General features: G+C 54.4%; 1 protein-coding gene across 5 annotated transcripts in view; it reads left to right on the plus strand.

The window, feature by feature from the left end:
- The first annotated feature begins 279 nt into the window (after nucleotides 1-279).
- PAK6 (p21 (RAC1) activated kinase 6) overlaps nucleotides 280-19,144 on the plus strand; it is a 33,464-nt gene continuing 14,599 nt past the window's right edge. For 2 of the 5 annotated variants that reach the window (XM_010965132.3, XM_045524228.2), the window contains exons 1-3: nucleotides 529-687; nucleotides 1,267-1,347; nucleotides 10,849-10,966. The gene's annotated coding sequence lies outside the window, so the exon portion shown is untranslated. Of the gene's footprint in view, nucleotides 494-528; nucleotides 688-1,104; nucleotides 1,126-1,266; nucleotides 1,348-10,101; nucleotides 10,337-10,848; nucleotides 10,967-19,144 lie in introns of those variants that run through there. The other 3 variants (XM_010965133.3, XM_010965134.3, XM_074365897.1) reach the window with 3 other exon arrangements.

The following is a 19,144-nucleotide window of genomic DNA, read 5'->3' on the forward strand; positions in this document are numbered from 1 at the left end:
GCTCCCGGCCTGATGTGCCAGGAGCCAGGAGCAGCCATCCAGGTGACTAAGCCGGCCCACGGGCACTGAGTCACCTGCTGGCCTGGAGGTTCCTTTCTTTGCTTTTGCATCTGATTATTTTGGGAGCTGGAAACTTGGAGCTGCACCTGGGTCCCGCCCCTTCTAGCCCTCCCCTTCCTACCTGGGGCTCTGAGAAAGATGGGATCTGCCACGAGTCTGCTGCCACCACCTAAGGATACAGAAGATGCTGTAGGGGCCCAAGGTGCCCAGGGAGAGACGCCAGCCAGCAAAGTGCAATAGCAGATATGGTGATGAGGCTGCCTGTCCTCTGGAGGTGTTGGAAGAGAAGGGGAGTCTGGTGCAAGCCGACTGGAGTCCTCCTGGGCTGGCTTTGAACTCACGTCCTCTGGGATATTTCTGTAAATGAGCGCCTCCTAGAGTCAGAGTGGCATTTGGAGAGTGAGGCTGGATTGGCTTAGGCTGGCCTGGGCAGGTAGGTGGCTCTGCGCTGGGTGTGGCCCGACGTGTGTACGAGAGAAGCAAGCGTGTGTGAGTGCGGACAGCAGAGGAGCGGGCAGAGAGCTGAGATGGGGGACTCGGCAGCAATTCGTCCTAATTGATCCTGGGGCCGCCCACGCCCCAGGGTGCTGCTGTGGAAGAGGGACACCAGGCACCTGGCCAGAGCAGGTGAGAAGCAGCTCTAGCTCAGACAGGCCCAGGCCCTCTCTGAGTCCACAGGACAGAGAGACCGGCAGGTCGCCAGGGTAGGGAGTGGTCCAAACGGGCTGGCGGAGGATGGAAGCCAACCCGCCAGGGGGCCAGCCGGTGCTTGGGCTGCCTCCTCTTCCGCCAGCCCAGGGCATCAAGGAAGCAGCTTCCCAGCAGGAATTCTGTCCCCTTCCCATGCAGTGCTTGTCAGCACCTCTGAGTGTCCTCCTCCGAGCTCACGTGGGTGCATCCCTGAGAAGAGTGCTGCCCAGAGCTCTGCTCTCCCATGACCTGGCGGGTGCTCAGGCCAGCCCCTCGGGCCCCGACCTCCCAGGGCATGCATGCTCCAGTGTGTCAGGCTGAGGGGTGTGGGCCCCCTGCATCCCCCACACAGCTGGCAGCCACACAGGCACACCGGTGAGTAAGCCGCCGGAGGGAGGAGGCTGTGTGCCCACAGAGGCAGGACGACACCAACCAGGAGCCTTCGGGAGAAGCGGCTGGGTGAGAAAAGCACTGAGGTTTTCTTTTCCTTTCCCTTTTTTTCTTTTTTGCCTGAAGGGAGTGCCACTTCCTGGGCTAGAGACAAGCACCAGCCTGCAGTGAGGAGCTTGGGGCCCAGCTGCCCGGAGGACGGCCAAGGTAAGATCCCTGCTGCCTCCGTGGCTCAGGAACCCCTGGGTGGGGTGGGGGTGCCAAGATGTCTAGGTTACCCACCACCTGGGACCCGGGCGGCAGCTGTGGGATCCTGGGCTGAGCCCCACTCGACCTGCCACTCCCTTTCCACATGGATTTTGAAGCGACCCAGTGCAAGCTGCCCTCTGGCTTCCTGGCCAGAGAGAAATTCTTCTTTCTGCTATTCCTGCCTTTACCTCCCCTTCCTGCTGGGCCACACCAGTGCCACCAGAACACCCGTCCAGGAAGCCTCACCACTTATGGACACTCCCCTCATATCTACGGAGCATCCGCTGGGCCCCAGGATCCAAGGCACACCCCTATGCTGAGCTTGGCCTGGCACAGATTCTGATTGTGAAACTCGGGGTGAGGCTGGGTTTGGGGGCTCCCTGGCTGAGAGCACCATCTTTCCTCACTAGCCTCAGACTCCCCTTCAGGGTTAATGACTTAGTCAGCTCCAGGGATGTCAAGCCCAGTGAGCTCGGGTTTATAAAGCCCCACCGAGAAGCCAGGCTCACACAGTGTAGTTTGCTGTTCCCCTGGCATCACAAACCACAGTTAGAGGGTCCAGCTTAGAGTCTTTCCCTAAGTGGTTTTGGTGGGAACCTGGTTCCTGAAGTAGTGCACTTGGGCCTTGGCCTCACTGAAGCTCATCCAGCTGAGAATAAGGCCTTGGGGCCGAGCAAGGGGTCCCCTCCACAGCTCAGGAGTGACAAACCTGGGAGCTCCAGTGACCAGGGTGCCTGTCAGGGGGGGTCAGCACCAGGAGCCAGCTTTCCAGGAGCCTCTGATCTGGATGGAAAGCGCTGTGCAGCTGAGAGTGGCCACAAGGTGGGGATGGGGGCCGCATGGACCTATCAGTCCCCCAAGGACAGACATTTCTTGTGAGCTCTCTGGGATGTGCCAGGCCCAGGGAGAGTTACAGGCAGGTCTGGGACCCTCAGCCACAGCAAACCCACTCTGGGCACAACTCCCAAGAACGAACAGGATGCCCTCTGTCCTGGAGGAGTTCATGGGACCAGAATCAGGATGAACCCAAGTGTCTCCCACTGAATTAATCCCCACATCTGGCTCCAGAATGAGGAAATGGGGTATTCTGCTGCCTGGAAAAAGGTGACTCCAAGCCTGGGGGGTGCCCCATGTACACAGAGCTGAGCAGTGGAGAGTGCCCCATTACGGGCAGAGTGGCCGAGGCAGGGGAGCCCCAGACAAACAGCAGGCCAGTAGGGTGGCAGCTGGCTGGGCCAGGACAGGGCAGAGGGTGGAGGCCAGGGCTTAGCGAGGAAGAGAGGAAAAGGCTGAGGGAAGGCTCTGGTCGCTGGCTCTCTTATACCAACTATCTGCCTCGGTGGGCGGGCCAGGCAGGGAGGAGGCGGAGACCCTGAGGGACTGCATTCCTTACCCAAATGGCCCCAGGGGCTCCTCTGTGCAGTGTCTTGGGTGCGAAAGGCAGGAAGGACCCCTGGGAAGCCCACCTGTGGTCAAGGCAGAGCCCTTCCCAGAGGATGCCCTCCACATTTGAGTGGGAAGGTGACTGGGGCGGAAGGAAGGGTGCTAGTAAAACTTATAAGCGGGCCTTCTGTAGCCTGTCCCTAAAAGAAGCAGACTAGCCAGGAGGTTGGAATAGAGCATGGAAAATGGACGCTTCGGAGGCAGAAAGAACTTCCTAAAGCCGGGCTGGCCCTCCTGCCCCAGGTCAACAGGCCGACTGGTCCTGAGAAGCTGTGCCTTCCGAGCTCAGCCCGAGGGCCCACTGGGGCTAAAGGTGAGAAGTGGGAGGTGTGAGCTAAGGGGGCCGTGTCCTTTCTGGGCAAGCTGTGGGCTCTAGGCAGCACTAGGCCCCTTCTATCTGGCTCAGTCCTTCCAGGGCAGGGACAGCGATGGCCTGAAGAACTAGAGTACAAAATGCTGGTGGCAGCACGGGGGTGGGGGTGGGGTGGGAAGTGCTGATAAGAGCAGGGCAGAGTCCTTGCCCTGGGGGAGGTTACAGCCCTCCAATGGGGGAGTGGAAAGGAAAGCCGAACATGACAGACTCTTGCATGTTCATAAAAACCAGGTTCCCTCATAACTATGTGGGGCCACATCCCCCCCAACAAAGGGACACCCATGCTGGCCAGCATTTTCTATAAAATCTCATCATGAGCCACCAGGCAGTGCAGAGACCCAGGTCTTTGCAGAGGGACAATAATGATCTTTTTCATACACCTGTGGATCCTCTGTGGCGACCTTTCCCAAAGAGCTGCCTCAGTCAGCAATGCTGGCACCTTTCTGCTTGGTTCTGCTTTGCCTGAGTTTGCTAAGCTCTCAGGGCTCTGGGCCTCTGGCTAAGGGGGTGGAGGCAGGGCTGTGTTCTCTTGCACACTCAGGCTGCCCAGGACCTGGAGAGGGCCTCTGCATGCTCAGAGAAGCAGGCCCGGAAAGCTCAGGTCAGCTGGTCCCTTGTTCTGGTCTCTGATCCCAGTGCAGTGAGAACCCTGCCCACTCACCTCGGGGCAAATAGCAATGAACCGGTCACCTTGCTCAAGGCCCCTGCTGCCTGCCTGCCCGGGCTCCTGAGTGCTACAGCGGTGGCAGGGTTAAAACCGGGAGGACTGGTTCTCTGGTTCAGTCCTGGCCTGGCACCTCCAGCCTCCATTTTCTTTCCTTCAGCTTTGAGTGAGGAGCCATATGGACTTGTGCGAGAAGGCACAAAGAGGTGCAGGGAACAGGGTCCTGTTGTGCGTCCAGCGGGGAAGAGTGCAGAGGAGGAAAGGTCTGCCCCAGAAAGGAGCTGGTCACCTGGGATTGCCTTGGATTGCTGTACCATACATATTCAAGCCAAAAGGAGGCCCTGAGAATGTTCAACGCAGCCCTCATAATTGTATACAGGGAAGCAGAACCCCGGGAAGGAAAGTGAGGTCCTGAGATCACAGAGCTAACTGGGGGCAGAGCCAGTTTCAGGCCCAGGCGTCACTGTCTCCCACCCCAGGACTCTTTTACTGCCCCGACTGCCCTTCCCTTGACAGCATCATCAAAGGTGCCCCCAAGCAGGGGCAGGTGAGAGCTGCCAGGTAACCTGATGGCTTGAGAGAGGCAGTCTGGCCTGACACACTAAGAGGCTGGACAGGTTCCCTGTGCCTCCTGTCCTAACAGGGGCTGGGCCCTGCTATCCCCCACCCCCTACATCTTGCTTGCCATGGGGCCCCAGCTCAGCCCAGGCTCATTCACCAGCGCCCCCCACCCCCAAGGAGAGGCTTGGCCCATGCCTGGGACCAGGCTACTCTGATAAACAGATCCAGCTAATTTATAAATGGATTGACTCCAGTTCTATTCTCCCAGGAAAAATTTTACATTTAAACAAGAAGCCTGTTAATGTCTTAAGCCAAAGGAGGGAGTAATGATGACAGCATCTAGGAAAGAAAGAGCTTCTGGGGCAGACTCTGGGAGGGGGAGGCACGCAGGAGGCCCTTTACCTCAGGTGGCCTTTCCACTGGTCACATACCGTGACCCCAGGCAGAAGTTTAAATGTCCACCATCAGAGGTCAGATCGCAGAAGCAGGTGGCGTGTCATCTGTCATCTGTCTCCCTGTCCCCAGGCCCAAGCTGGACGAGAAGATTTTTATGTTCGTTAGAGCAGGTTTTGCTGGAAGTTGGTGTGTCTGGGAGCAGGAAAGGTGGAGAGGTCTCAGATCCTGGGGAGGGATGGGGCCAGACCCAGGGGCAAGAATGCAAGGCCGGGAGTTAGCAAGCACACAGGGCTCCGGTGGAGGAGAGGATGGTGAGACAGGAGGAGCTGGGGCTGGGGAGGTGAGTGGTGCAGTACACACCAGGACCCTTCATGTCAGTGTTCACATGAAGGTCCCACAGGGTCACCCCAAGCCAGTCAAGGTGTGGGCCAGAGACTAAAGAAGGAAGGACCCTGAGAAGGGATGGCAGTGGCTGCCCGTCCCACCACCACCCTACGACCCTCTAAGCACAACCCTGCCCAGCCAAATGGCAATTAGGTCATGCCTTCTGACACTGACCCAGGGTGGATGCAGAAGGTGGAGTTTCACAAGTTCTATGCCAGATGGTCAATGCTCCCAAGAGGCCACACAGCCCAGAGCCTATGAACCGTGTGCATTTTAGGGCTAAGGTGTTCCCCTCAGAGGACTGGGGTTGGGGGGTGACAACCAACATCATGCTTCTTCAGACTCTTTTCTCCCGTGGGCTCCAGCCGGAGCTCTCACCTGATCAGGCACAAGCCTTCCACTCCCCCAACTCACCTGTCCTTCCTACCAGTCAGACCCTGGGCCCAGGACCTGAGTATCAGTCACAACCCTGTCCCAGCCCCAGACCCGGGGCAGCTGCTGGAGGCTCAGAGGAGAAAAGGAAGGACAATGAAGGGTTTCCATTCAGGTGCTTCCAGCTGTTAATTCTGCCAGCACAAATGCCAGCCAGAGAGCTAAACTGCCAGCAACAGACATTTGGATGGAACTTTGGAGCCCATTAAGAGCAGGGGCTGCAAAGTGATCACAGTGAGAAGATATTAAATGAATTCATCATGTCTGTAAATGAGTGTGTCCTTAGCACGGAGATGGCTCTTTCTGTTTCCCAAGCACCTGGGAAGGGTGCTACAGCCTGCCCTGCCCCTGCTTCAGCCCCCTGACATGGGTGGACAGTGGCCTCTGCATCTGAGTGGCTCATGCAGGTCACCAGGCCCCTTTGGGACTATCAGGCAAGTTCGTCCCCCAGTGTCAGTCTGCGTTTAGGGTAGACAGGCCTATGTATTCTCATTGGCATAGGGAGCCTGGTACAGTTACACCCTTAGAGAAGAAGGAAAAAGAGGCTGGGGGCTTCTGGGTGTGGTAGTTTCCTTCAGCTGAGGGTCAGGGTGGCAGAAGGACACATCTATCCAGCAGCCAGGCAGGGGAGTCCCATGGGCTTTTCCCAAACACCTAACTGGGCCCAGATGGTGCTGCAACTTGGGGCTGGGGTTCTCTCTCTGGGATCTGTTCGGTTGATGTAGTAGCAAGTTCTCCTGGAAGAACCCCAGTCCTGCCCCTGTGCACACTCAACTGGGCTCCATTGCTCCCTGTGGCAGCTGTGTGCATGCATGGTATGGGGGTTCCTTCAGCAGCTGAGAGGGCTGAGGGTCAAAAACTGTCAGCCTGTTTGGGGGTGCTGGTCCTCAGGGCCCCTGTACCCCAAAGCTCTAGGCCTCATCATTCCACCACCTTCCCAAGGGAGAGGCGCACCCTCTCCCCCATTATACACATCAAGACACTAAGGCCGAGACATGCTGGAAGTCTAAAAAGGCAGGAGGGCTCCAATCCTGCAAGAACCCACGGTCTCTGCAGCTAGTCTACCTCCCTCCTTCCTAAGGGGCCCAAGGGCTTGGCAATGTCAGCTCTCTCAATTCACACTCCCAGACCCTCAGAAGTTGATTCTCAGCCCCATTGGCAGAGACAGACGGTCCCAACAGGATAAAGAGCATTGGCCCAGGCCACCTCAAGAGCAGGAAGGGACAGGTGTTGGACAGCCTGGAAGAGAAGGAAGGGAAGGGATCTTCTCCAAAGAGTGCCTCTCTCTTAGGGCTGGGGGCTCAGGAGGAGTGGGCAGCTACCCCTCCTGGAGCTCAGACCCCAAGGGCTTCCTCCAGCAGTGTAGCAAGCAGATGCGCCAGCTCCCACCTCCCCGGCAGTACCTGCATGTGGGCCTGATGGCGCCTGTCCCATTCTGGGTCTGCAAAGGACAGACGACTTGATGCAGGGACTACAGGCAGGGTGTTGGCTCATGACTCAGTGACAGGGTCGGGGAAACTGAGGTCCCCTCTGCCCCTCATACACAGTACCATGTGGGGTCCTCATGCCCTGGTCAGAAATGGAGGAGGGATATCTCCCTACTTCTCTGTGTCACATGACTTACCCTTCCTGGGTACCAGCTGGAGTAGACAAAAAGAGGCAAATTATCAGTGCCTCACTTACCAACTGCTCCCAGGGACCTGACCCCACACGATCAAGTCATATCAGACAGTCCTTGGAACCAGGGACCTCTAAGCAGTACAGAGTTAAGAGGACAGACTGGGGACAGATACACTCGGGTCGAAATTCTGGCTCCACCACTCAGTAGCTATAGGACCCTGGGCTGGTTCCTTAACCAATCTGATCCTCATCTGTTCCCTCATCTGCAAAATGAGAATAATAATAGTATAGTGCTTCTGTGCCAGGGTTGTTGTGAAGACTTGAGTGATGATATGTGTAAGTAGCTTAGCATGGGGCCTGGCGCAGCGGAAGCATTTCATAACTGCCGGGCATTATTAACAGTAGTAGAGGAGGGCAGAGTCATCCAGAGAAAGGACCCTAAGAAAAAAGTGGGCTTGTCAGCAGCATTTCTGATCCTGAGGAAGTTTTTCAAGCCACAGAGCAGAAAGGTGCAGGGAAAGGATAAAGTCTTTGTGTTTCTAAACCACAAGTCGATCTGTATCTTTCCTCTTGGGCCCTAACCTGGGCTCTCAGCCCTGGCTATCGGTGCTCAGCTGATATAACAGGCCCTCACAGCCACAGGCTGACAGCCAAGAGGTGCCTGCCCTGCCCACATGCCCTCCCTGATGCCCTCCCAGACCGTGCTGGTCAACCAGTGCCCCAGAGCTGGCGGAACTCCAAGAGCCATTGCCCATGGCGAAATATCAGTTCTCCGTGTCCCTGTCCAGCGCTCCTGCCCAGTTTGTAAAACAGCAGTGCGTGGACAACTCCCTCAACCAGAAGGCCTACACCAGCTGTCAAGGCTCTTCAAAGGAGGGTGTACCTTGTCCCTCTCCTTGTGCTTGGCACGGCACTCTGGGAATAGGCCAGAAGTAGGCACATGGATGCTAGAGGAGAAGCTGTCCCCAGAGTGTCCCTGCCACTTCTCACACTGTTGTTCTGCAGCCTCCTCCTGGTCAGGGCTGAGTTGGGCATGGATCAGAGGAAGATAAAGTGGGGAAGAGTTAGAAATTAATCACTCAGGACCCATCCTTACATCCAGCCATCCCCATATGCAGAGAGTCATCCAATTCACTGCAGCCGACCCTCCTGTAGACCCCTGGAAGAGCAGATATGTGGGGTTGTGATGGGCCCAAGAGGCCCCATAGTCTAGTGTGGTATCCACTACAGGAACCTTTTCTCTAGCATATCTACTGATAGTTATCTGCTATCTTGAACACCTCCAGGGACAGGGGATTTATTACCTCCTCAGTCAGTCTTATTTGGGAGTCTCTGCCCTTCTTAAGGCCCCAAACCCCATTGCAGCTGTCAAAGGTGAGAGGTACCCCCAAGGTTCTCTAGACTCTCTCCCTACGGGGTAGGGATGGGACTTGGCTAGTAGCCTTTCTGGGATACCCAAGGCTGGATTCAAACCAAATTAAATATCACTTCATTTCTCATAATATTCTTATATTCACACTTTATTGTAGTTTAACAGTTCAAAAGTACTGCTTCGAGCTGTGGTTTTGATATATAAGGTATCTGTATCAAAAGAAAATAATTCATGTGTGTGTCAGTAAAAATTAACTTAGGGTATTGATTCTAGGTTCAAAAATGTAATGTATTTTATTCTAGCTTTGGTTCATGGTTCATTTCAAAGCCTCAACAACAAATCTCCCCAACTTTCCCGCCCAACACAACCCACTTCCCGTAGCCAGCGTCCCCGCCAGGCACTACCACGCCATTCCCAGGGAGGTGGAGGACACCGGGGCTTTGTAATGAAGGCAGACAGGGTGCAGACCTGTCTTGGGTGGCAAATTCCCACTAGCTACCTCAGCTCTGTTTGGTGGGAGCCTAGAGTAAACTGCGTAAGCAATTGAGCCCATAATGCAAATTCTTCATCCATAAATTGCACTGATATGTCTAAAGAACCAGTGAACAAAAATGATACATGACCTCAATTAATAACTAAAGTTTGAGGTGCCCAACAATGATAAAAATTCCTGTACTGTCCCCAATGCCTACCACTGCCTGGGGACAGCCATTTGGGGTTCAGATATACTGAATTTCCAAGCCAGAATACCCTCAGCCCTCAGCTGGACACAGCCCTCTCTGGGTGCCCAAGGACAGAGAGAGTCTTCTCACTTCCTTGTTTGGGGAAGAGACAGATGGCCTCTGCCCCTCCTCCACAACATAAACACAGGAGAAACACCCTCTTATCCAGAAGAAATAAGGGCAAAGGGCAGCCCACAGTGAGCTACTCGGGATCTTAGGCCAGGGCGCTGCTGAGGACAACGAGGGGATGCTGGCTCTGGAACCCGGACTTACCCTCTGTTTGGGGGTACAGGGCTCCTGGAGGTTTTCTTTCCCCAGAGATTCCCCTACCCTAGAATCCTGAGGCCAGCGGGCTCTCAGAACTGAGCAAGTTCTGACGAGAAAATTGGAATCTCTTTAAATCCCGCTTTCTTGCCTGCACCTGGGGGCTACCCCAAGACAGTCTTAGGGCCTCATCGAGGTGGTAGTTTTCAGCTGGGCTTTCCAGGGTGTGTGGGTGGGCACGCGCCACTCCACAGCACCTCCCGTGTGCATCTGCAATACAAATTAAAGAATTAATTACGCGGTGAGGCGCTCAGCAGTTAATGCAGGTCCGGCCTCTATGCGGCAGCCCAGGGTCCGAGGCGCCACGTGTAGGTCACAGCAGGCCGGCCAGGATCAGCGCCCGAAGGCAAAAGGCCGGCAGGAGCTGGAGCCGAGCGGTTAGAGGGAAAGGGTTGAGCCGGGGGCGCCCCCCTCGGGCTGAGAGGCTGCTGGCGGCCCCCGCGCCCCTCTGCGACTTTTCCCGGGCCCTGCGTTCGCCGCGTCCTACCTGAGGCCACACCCCTAAATCAAACTCGCGGCAGGTGAAGCCGGCGCTGCACAAACATGTAAGCGCGGCCTCTCCTCGCCGTTGCCGGCGCCGCCGAGGTGCCTCTGGCGGAGGGCGGGCCGGGCTCCCGCGGCCTCTCCGAGAGCTCCGGAGGCTTCCCGCCCGGCAGGTGGGTGACCCGACCACCCGGGGGCTGCGAGCCCCGCCCGGGCAGGGGCCAGGATAGGGGCCAGGCCTCCCCGCACGCGCGGCCCCAGGTCCCCGGGTTTTCACTCTCCGAAGTGTGGGGCCGCCGGCGCTGGCGGAGAGGACTCGGCGGCGCCGAGAGCGGACCTACTCCGCGTGGGCGCCCGGAGCTCGCACCCAGGCTGGCAGGACGCTTCATCCCAGAGAGACACCGCTCAGGCCGGCGAGGCGGGGCGGGTGAACGCGCGGGATCGGGGCGCGGCGGGCAGAGGGGCCGGAAGCGCTGCGCCCACTGCCCCCTCCTCCCTGTGCGCCCTGCGGGGAGCCCGCCGCCTCCCTCGCACCTGAGACAGTAGCTCAGTCAGAGGCGGGCCCGGGGTAGGAGGTGGGGGTAGGGGAGGCAGTTTAGAATGCTCTGGGTTTCGCCCAGTCGCAAAATCTGCGAGGACACTTATTACATTGGTCACAATGAGTTTCTGATCTGTTTCCACCCAGGCCTGGGAGGACTGGCTGGGGAAGGTGCCCAGTCTTCCCTCTCCTCGGTACCTCAGAGCTCTGCCCACTGAAGGGTGAGGAGACTGAAGAAAAAGGAGGCGGGGAAGGCAGCCCGGAGGTGAGTGAGGGACCTCCAGACCTGGGAGGGTGTCCAGGGGCCTTCTTGGGACCTCAGTGAGGGACAGGCTGGAAGGGACAGTGGGCGGGCAGGTGGCCCTCCTGGGCTGGCCCGGTGCTGTTAGGCAGTGCTCCCTTCTAGGTGCCATTTTTCAATCCTTAGCAGATGTGCGTTGTTACTTCCACCCCTGGGCCCACAGCAGACACAAGGCTTCAAATGCCCCGCCCTGGCCTCTGGCCCAGCCTCTGTTTGTGGGCAGGTCTGATGCCTGTCTGGGGTGAGGCAGTGTCACCAAGGCCAGTGTTCTGCATTCTTGTTTGGGAAAGAGTCTCCAGAACAGGAAGGGCAGTCGCAGGCCCAGTTTCTGTGCTGAGCAGGCCGGGAGGCAGCCCCAGCTGAGAAGTGCTGCTCGGCACATCCCAGCCCGCCAGCTCATTCCCCAGCTCTCCAGCCTGCTAAAATCACTCCACCTTTGCCCAGACCCAGTGAGTGGCATCCAACCTGGAAGGGAGATGCTGCTGGGAAGACCAAGGTCTAAGACATGAAGAGTTCCCAGGGAGTAGGCAGCGTTTTCTGTATTTCATCCCATTCTGGTGTGAGTTCTGCTGTGAGTTCTCCTCAGGCCACATATAGAACAGTGGCTGAGAACACAACGTTTGGAACCAGAAAGAGCTACATTCAAATTCTGACACTTGGCCTTTGATTCTTTAGGCAAATTGCCTTACTTCTCTCCAAACTTTAATGTCCTCATCTATAACATGGAGATGGTCTTGCCTTTCTCATAGGGCAGTTGCGAGAAGTCACAATGATAACTGATAAAGGAGGACAGCCACAGCAGGGAACTGCCTAGCCTCCAGTTTTGGAAAAGGCTAAGCTACCTGAGCCCTCCTTTCTTGGAGAACTTTAAGAATGGTTTGGCTGTGTGTCAGGAGGTCATGGAGGATGTTAGAGCAAACCAATGGGAATAAAGTAAAGGCAGAGGGTCCGTGGAGGATGCATAGTGAGATGGCCCAGGGAAGGGGTCATTTCTGGAAGGGGATCCAGCTTTGGAGGCAAAAATAGCAGCAGGCTCTGTACATGTCACACAGGTTCACCTGTTCATGAGTGACCCTGGACACTGTTACTACTGGTGCAGGCTGGGGAATAGCCAGCCTCTGGCTTGAGGCTTCCAGTCCTTTCTCTGCCCTAAGTAGTTGTGTGATCTAGGGTCATTTGACTTCTCTGGGCACACCAGGCATAGTGGAAGACCTTGGAGTCAGAGAGATGTGGGTTTGAATCCTAGCTCCACACTTACCATCTCTGACAAGTACTCTCTGAGTCTCAGTTTCTTCACCTGTAAAATGGAGCTCATAATATATACCTTGTAGAGTTGTGGCCATTAAATGCATGTGGTCCATTAAATGCTAATGAAAAGCACTGTATCTGACACATGCTAAGCACTATGTATATGTATATGTGTGTGTTCCCTTTCTTGTTTCCTCCATCCTCTCCCACCCTCCTGCTGTCCTTAAAATTCACCCAGTAAAACAGGTTTGGCCCATCTCACAGCAGTATTGTGAGCTTGGAGTGAGGCAGGGAACAATGGAGAGATATAGTAAGTTGAAGGCTATAAAAATATAATCTTTTCGTGTGACTAGGGGACTTAATCCTGTTACTGGGGGGCCCTGGAGGTTCTTTCTGGCCAGGCACGGAGGACATTGTGATGAGGACTCAGGCCTCTATATGTGGAGGCTGTTGGAAATCTGGGACAGTGAAGCAGTGCCTGGTCTGCAGCCCTTTCAGGAAGGCCGTCCTTCACTCTTCCCTTGCAGATAACCCTGTGCCCAGAAAATCCCAGTGCTGAGGACTGGGGAGGCAGTTAGCACAGTGAACAGAGGTCAGAGGGCTAGTCTGGCTTGAGCCACTGCTGGACGACAGCACGGCACTTGCAGGCTGGAGCCGGGCCCAAGAGGCAGGCCTGAGTCAATATTGACCTTCGCTGGCTGGCCAGCCTGGCTCTTCGGCCTCTCGTTCAGCTGGAGTGTTGACACAAGTGATTGAATGAGCTTTATTATCATATTCTTTTCAACAGCAGCCCCATTATCTTTCTCCTGGGGATTCACTGGGACCTGTAGTGTGGGAATGATGACAAGGGTGGGGAGCCCAGACATTTTGGCGTGTTCTGTGCACGTTGCCCTCTGCCCCGCACACTCGGCTTCTCTCAGGGCCACTCCATTCTGGCAGCAGAACCTTAGGGTACATCCCTGCATCCCGGGAAGCTCCATACTTCAGCACAGCAGCCCGGGGCAGATCTTCCAGAGCCTGTGGGCAGTGGCGGTAAGGGCCACAGCCTGGGTCTAGGACCCCCCACCCTCCAGGTGACAGCTGGGCAGAAAAGCAACTGACATTCTCTCAGTCCTTTCCCCCCAGTGTATTTTTAGGGGCCAGGAAGGGTGCTGGGGTGCCATGTCATGAGAAGAGGGCAGATGGCAGGCCTGGACCCCTGCTGGAGGCTGAGGGAGGGCGGAGCTCAGCCCCACATGAAGGATGAGCATGAGGGGACAGAGGGCAGGGGCCTTGAGAAGGAGGATGAACCCTCCCCCCCATCACTCAGCACATTGAAGCTGGGCAAGCAGGGTGTGGACAAGCTCCTGTCTGCAATGCCATTGAGGGACTGAAAACTGGGCAGGGACAAAGGGGAAGCCAGACCCCACCAGCAAGTCCCACAAGTGGGCCGGGCAGGTCATGGTGGGGTTTAGCAACATTTATTTGGAAAAACCAGCTAAACTGCATGAGAGCAAGGATTTTGTTATGTTCACCCCGGTCCACAGAGCTGAAATCAGAGTAGATGCACAATAAGTGAATTTACTGAATAAGTGAATGAATAATACAATTTTATAATTGAACAAACTACAGAAAGTAAAATTAGAGAAAAATCTTCCTGGCCGATGAGAATACTCCAGTGAAAGGCTGGCTTCTGTCCAGGGTATTCTCACCCAGGGGCTAATAAGGCACCTCACTCTGCACAGAAGAGGTCAGGCAGCAGGTCTCAGGGTGGAAGGGCCCCACTGGGGAGGGGGCGAGCCTCCGCAAGCCCCTCTGGGACTGGACGGTGGCAGTAGTTGGGGTTCCTCTGTAGGTGCTCTAGAACGCAGGGGCTTCCCTCTATGTCGGTGTCACAAAGCATCTTGCATGGGTCTGAGAATGACACAGGATGGTGTGGTGGGAGGTGACAGCTGACTGCAGCCACGTTCATATCAGGGTCTGGGTCAGATAGGCAGAGGTTGTCCTCTTCTTTGCTGCTTCACTTGGGCAGATCACTTAATTTCTCTGAACAAGTGTTTCCTCATCTGCATAAGGATATAATAATAGGCTACCTCAGGGCCTTGTGGAGAGGACCCTGTGTGTGAGATGCTCAGCCCAGAGCCTGTGCTCACACCAGGCACTCCCTGAGTGACGATTACTGAAAATGCCCCAAACCACCCCTTCAGCTAGAGCAGATGCTGTTTCTCTCCTCACTGTACCTGGAGAAGCTGGCAGAGGTGAATGAGTCCATTCCCTTGTTGCCCCCGGAGACAGTGAAGCCTAGAAAGGAGGTGTGGGCCGAGATCACAAGCAGAACTAGGGAATCCTGCGCCCCAGGCCCGCGGTAAGCCAGCGCTCAGGCCAGACACGCCAGCCCTGCACCTCCCTCGGGGGAAGCCTAGGTGTGCACCCCACTCTGAGAGTGGAGTGCAGCTGCCTTCTCTCTTCCCAGTCGTCTGGAAGTGGAGGGGAATCCCACCAGCCTTATCCTCACAGACGGTTTACAACATGCTAGAACTTACACAACCAACCAAATCCGGTGCCACTTAGAGTGGCTTAAAATTCCTTCCAACTCGCTTTCTGGAAACCACCTTCCCAGCCTGTAGCACATCCTTGTGAATCCCTTCCATGGGCTGTGTCCCTCCCTTGAAAGCAATTCCACGTGTGGGAACAGCCAGAACTCACTGGAAGCCAGGTTGGGAGGGTCAGGTGGGTGGCCACGTCACACACCGCCACTTCTGGTGCAGAGTAGAGGCCACAGGTTAGGAAAACAGTTGATGCTGTCTCATGACAGGCCCCAAAAGTGATTCCCAAGAGGACTTCTGGAAGTCCTGGAGCAAGTTTGAAGCAGGCAGTTTCGTACCCGAGGATCTGCCTCAAATGGCAGCACTCAAATCTGGGCTCCAGTTTGAGGTTTAAATGCAGGCTCGGTTCTCCATAGCTCTGCCTCAGGTTTGTGGGGCCCCAGGTCTTGGCAGATGGATGTCTCCTCCCCTAGAGGAGAAGCAGTTTGACGGGGTGGGGTGACCCACCCACTGCGGCTGCTCTGCTGTACCTGTTGTGGACCCTAAACCAGCCCAGCCACAGTGCTGGGCCCTGGGCGGGGCCTCACCATTCAAACTGAGTATCTCCATAGACAGTAGCATCAGCCACAAAGCTCTGCTCACTACTTCTCAGGCCAAACCTGCAGGTCACCTGACTTCAGGCTGAGACCCTCCCAAGGGCACATTGACCTGTGCTGGAGAAAATACTCTTCTGCTGTTTCTGCAGCCCCTTCCTTGTATGCCAGGCCCTGACATCACAGCCACCCATGTGAGCTCTTCACCCCCCACATCCACTGCAGGGCAAAAAAAAAAAAAAAAAATCCTGGTTCCAAAGTAAGGGTCAGCCTGCAAGTCAGGACAGAACCAGTCTCCCCTGGCCTCTGACTCACAGATCAGCCCCGGAAAGAAACTAGCAGTCTTGGTTGAGGAAGCTGGCCTTGGCCCACCCGCTTCCTGTTCATAGAGACCCCTAGGAAGGAGATTCATGACCACCCGATCCCCTCAGAGCAGGTGTGGTAGATGGAGCAGGGGCTTTGAAACCAGACCTGGTTCAAACCTCAGTTGGTCATTTTCTGGTTCTGTGATCCTGGGCAGGTTATTTAACCTCTCTGAACCCCATCTGGATTTGTGGGTAACAATAAGTCCTATCTCCTGGGGTCATTGTGAGTATTGAAGTTAGGCCTCGGAAAGGGTCTAGCACGTAGTAAGTGCTCAAGAAAAGTTACTTCCTGTTCTGTCCTGAGTCTTGTTCCTCTCACATGATAGTCCCACCCCTCAGTGACCCCAGGCCTGTGGCTCCCTGAACTCTCCCATCGGCTCCACCCTCGTCCTTTCTGGGTGTGTCAGCTTTGCCTCCAGAAAGCCTCTGCCGGGAACTGACTGACTCCCCATCCATCTACCAGGCTCTGGCTGGAGGAGGCAGCCAGAAGGGGGAGCTTCCTTCTCAAACTGGTTTGGGCAGGGCTCTTCCCCTCCCTTCCCTCCCCCGGCGCTGGGCACCCTTCTCATCCTCATGGGCAGACCTGCTGGCTGGGAGGTGATGTCAGTGGCCAGTCAGAAGAGGAAAGTTCAAAGCATTCCTCAATTGCAATGATGCATCCCAGCCTGAGAAAGATTCTTCAGCACCCCCTCCCCTGTGTTGGGGCGAGGTGTCAGACCAGATGGGAGGGGCAGGGGCAGCAGAGGTCACCCTGAGCCTCTGTCCATATCTTCTTCAGCATCTGAGGCCCACATCATTTCCATCTGGCTAGGCAGCAGGGACTGGTTCTCTGAAGGAACATCTTCCTCCTTCCTCCTACCTCCCTCCTCCAGAGTATCTTCCTTAAGAAAAGCTCCTCCACTAGATGAAGGGAATGGGGATGCAAAGAGGTGGAGCTACTAAAGGCGGCCTGGCCTGAGCTGATTTAACCTCATGGCTGACCCACTCTCCCTCAGCCCCAGGGCCCCTTGGGCATGGCAGAAGTTGGGCTGCTGGGTGGAAGATGGAGACCTGGAAATGGCAAGTGAGGGCCCCTGTCTGGGCCATCGTGTGTGCTCCCAGGACACAGGCCCCATTGTTGGAGAGATGCACGGATGCTTGAGTCTCAGATGATTCACACCCAGTGACCTGGCAACACTGGATCCCTAGTGGGTGTGTATCTCATAGCAACTCAGTCCTCATGGATCCCTCTTCCCTTTATTTAAAAATATTTTGTTTTCTTTAAAAGAGCAGCCCCTTGTCTTTAAGGAAAATTTGGAAGAATAGAAAGATGGGGTAGGAGGAAATCACCTGGAGCCCCACCAGTCAAACACAACAACAGTGAATATTTTGCTTTATTTCCTCCAAATATTCACTGTATTCCTACCACATTTATAAATGAGTCTAGATGGAATCTTTGGAAAGAATTCCCTACTCCTAATCTATGCCATCAAGAATTCTGCTTTAGGTAAAGAAAACCTTGGTAGTTTAATTTGTTCTGAGGACCCACAGGTGTGGACAGGTTTGGGCCCCAGCAGGTCAGGGGCTCCAGAAGAGCCCACCCACTTGGGGCCCTCCATAATCACTCCCACCAGACCTGTCCCCCACCAACACTCCTACCAGCTTTATTATCTTACCTTTCACATTCAATTAATTTGGGGATATGATATGAATTCATTTTTCCAGATTCTTTTTTTACATGGATATCTCATTGCTCCAGCTACATTTATGGAAAAGATCATCTGTTCCCTACCATATTACAGTGTCACCTTTGTCATAAATTAAGTGACCGTATGTGAATGGGTCTATTTCTGGATTCTCTCTTCCATTCCACTGGTCTACTCATCAATCTTTGTGCTGATTCCACACCATGTTAATTATTGTAGCTTCCTAATAAATCTTGATATCTAGTAGTGTAACCCTCCAACTTTGTTCTTCAAGATTGTCTTGGCTATTTCTGATTCTATATGTTTCTCTGCACATTTTAGAATCAGTTTGTCAATTTCTACCTAAAGAAGTATGCTGGGATTTTGATTGAGATTGCAGTAACTCTGTAGGTTAATTTGGGAATAGTTGGCATCATTATAATATTGAGTCTTCCAATCTATGAACATTCTTTATTATCTGTAATGTTTTATATTTTTCCATGTAGAAACCTAGAACATCTTTGATTAGATTTATTCCTAGGTATCTGATATTTTTAATGTAAAATGCTAAAAGGTGTTTTAAGTGTTTTTTCCCCTAGGAATGCTTCTGACATCCAATGAGAGGATTTTTTTCCCCTCTTAAGACCATTTCTCCAACTCTCTGACACCAACTCAGTGTTCAACAATTCAATTTGATTCTGACACTAAATCCCTGGAAGTTAGCACAGATCCCTCAGGCTCAGCCCCACAAACTGCCCCCAACCCTGACTTTAGATGCCAGTTGCAAGTCCCAGGCCACCCGTACTTCTGACCAGCTGGCTATAAATTGAGGTTCCCATACATTACCCCTCCTCACATTCGATCAATTGCTAGAATGGCTCATGGAAGTCAGGAAGTCAGGAAGGAACCTCCCTATTACTGGTTCATTAGAAAAGATACAACTCAGAAACAGCCAAATGCAAGAGATGCATAGGGCAAGGTGTAGGCCAGGGGCCCAGAGATTCCATGCCCTCTCAGGACCTTGATTTGTTCACCAGCCTGGAAACTCCCTGAATCCTGTCCCTTAGGGGTTTTTGTGGAGGTTTCACTAGGTGGGCATAATTGATTAAATTATTGGCCATAGGCGATTAACTCAATCTCCAGCCCCTCTTCCCTTTCCAGGGGTAGGGGCAGGGGAGGCTGAAGTTCCAACATTCTTGTCACCCTGGGGATTGCAAGAGTTTTAAGAGCTGTGTGCCAGGAATGGAGTTGGGGGTGGCGGGAAGGGGGACAAAGACCAACCGTCTATTTCACATTGTACCACAGAATCCTTTTTTAAATTTCGTTTTCTATTTGTTTGTTGCTGGTATGCAGAAATACAACTGATTTTTTTTATACTGATTGTGAATTGGGGACTTTTTTAATTCACTTATTTAATCCCAATCATTTGTATGTCAGTTTTTCTGGATTTGCTATGTGCATAGTCATGTCCCTGGAAGTGCTGGCCTCACCATTGTTTTGGATGAGTCCTGGCAGCCTCCCATTGGGTGTGCATTTCTCACTAGCTAGGTGAGTGACTAGCTCTGATGTCTAAATCTCTACCCCCTCTCCCCTGATGCCTGAGCTCAGTTCCTTGCTTCTGTCGGCTCCCCATCTCCCACCACAATCCCCGGACCCTTGGGCTCTGTGCTGTCCGCCTTCCTCCTCAGGCCTTCCTGCTGCCTGTAGCAAGAACTTACTCTAGAATCGCTGTTCGGGTGGACTCAGG

Source organism: Camelus bactrianus, chromosome 6, assembly GCF_048773025.1.
Source record: "Camelus bactrianus isolate YW-2024 breed Bactrian camel chromosome 6, ASM4877302v1, whole genome shotgun sequence".
In the NCBI taxonomy this organism is placed as follows: Eukaryota; Metazoa; Chordata; class Mammalia; order Artiodactyla; family Camelidae; genus Camelus; species Camelus bactrianus.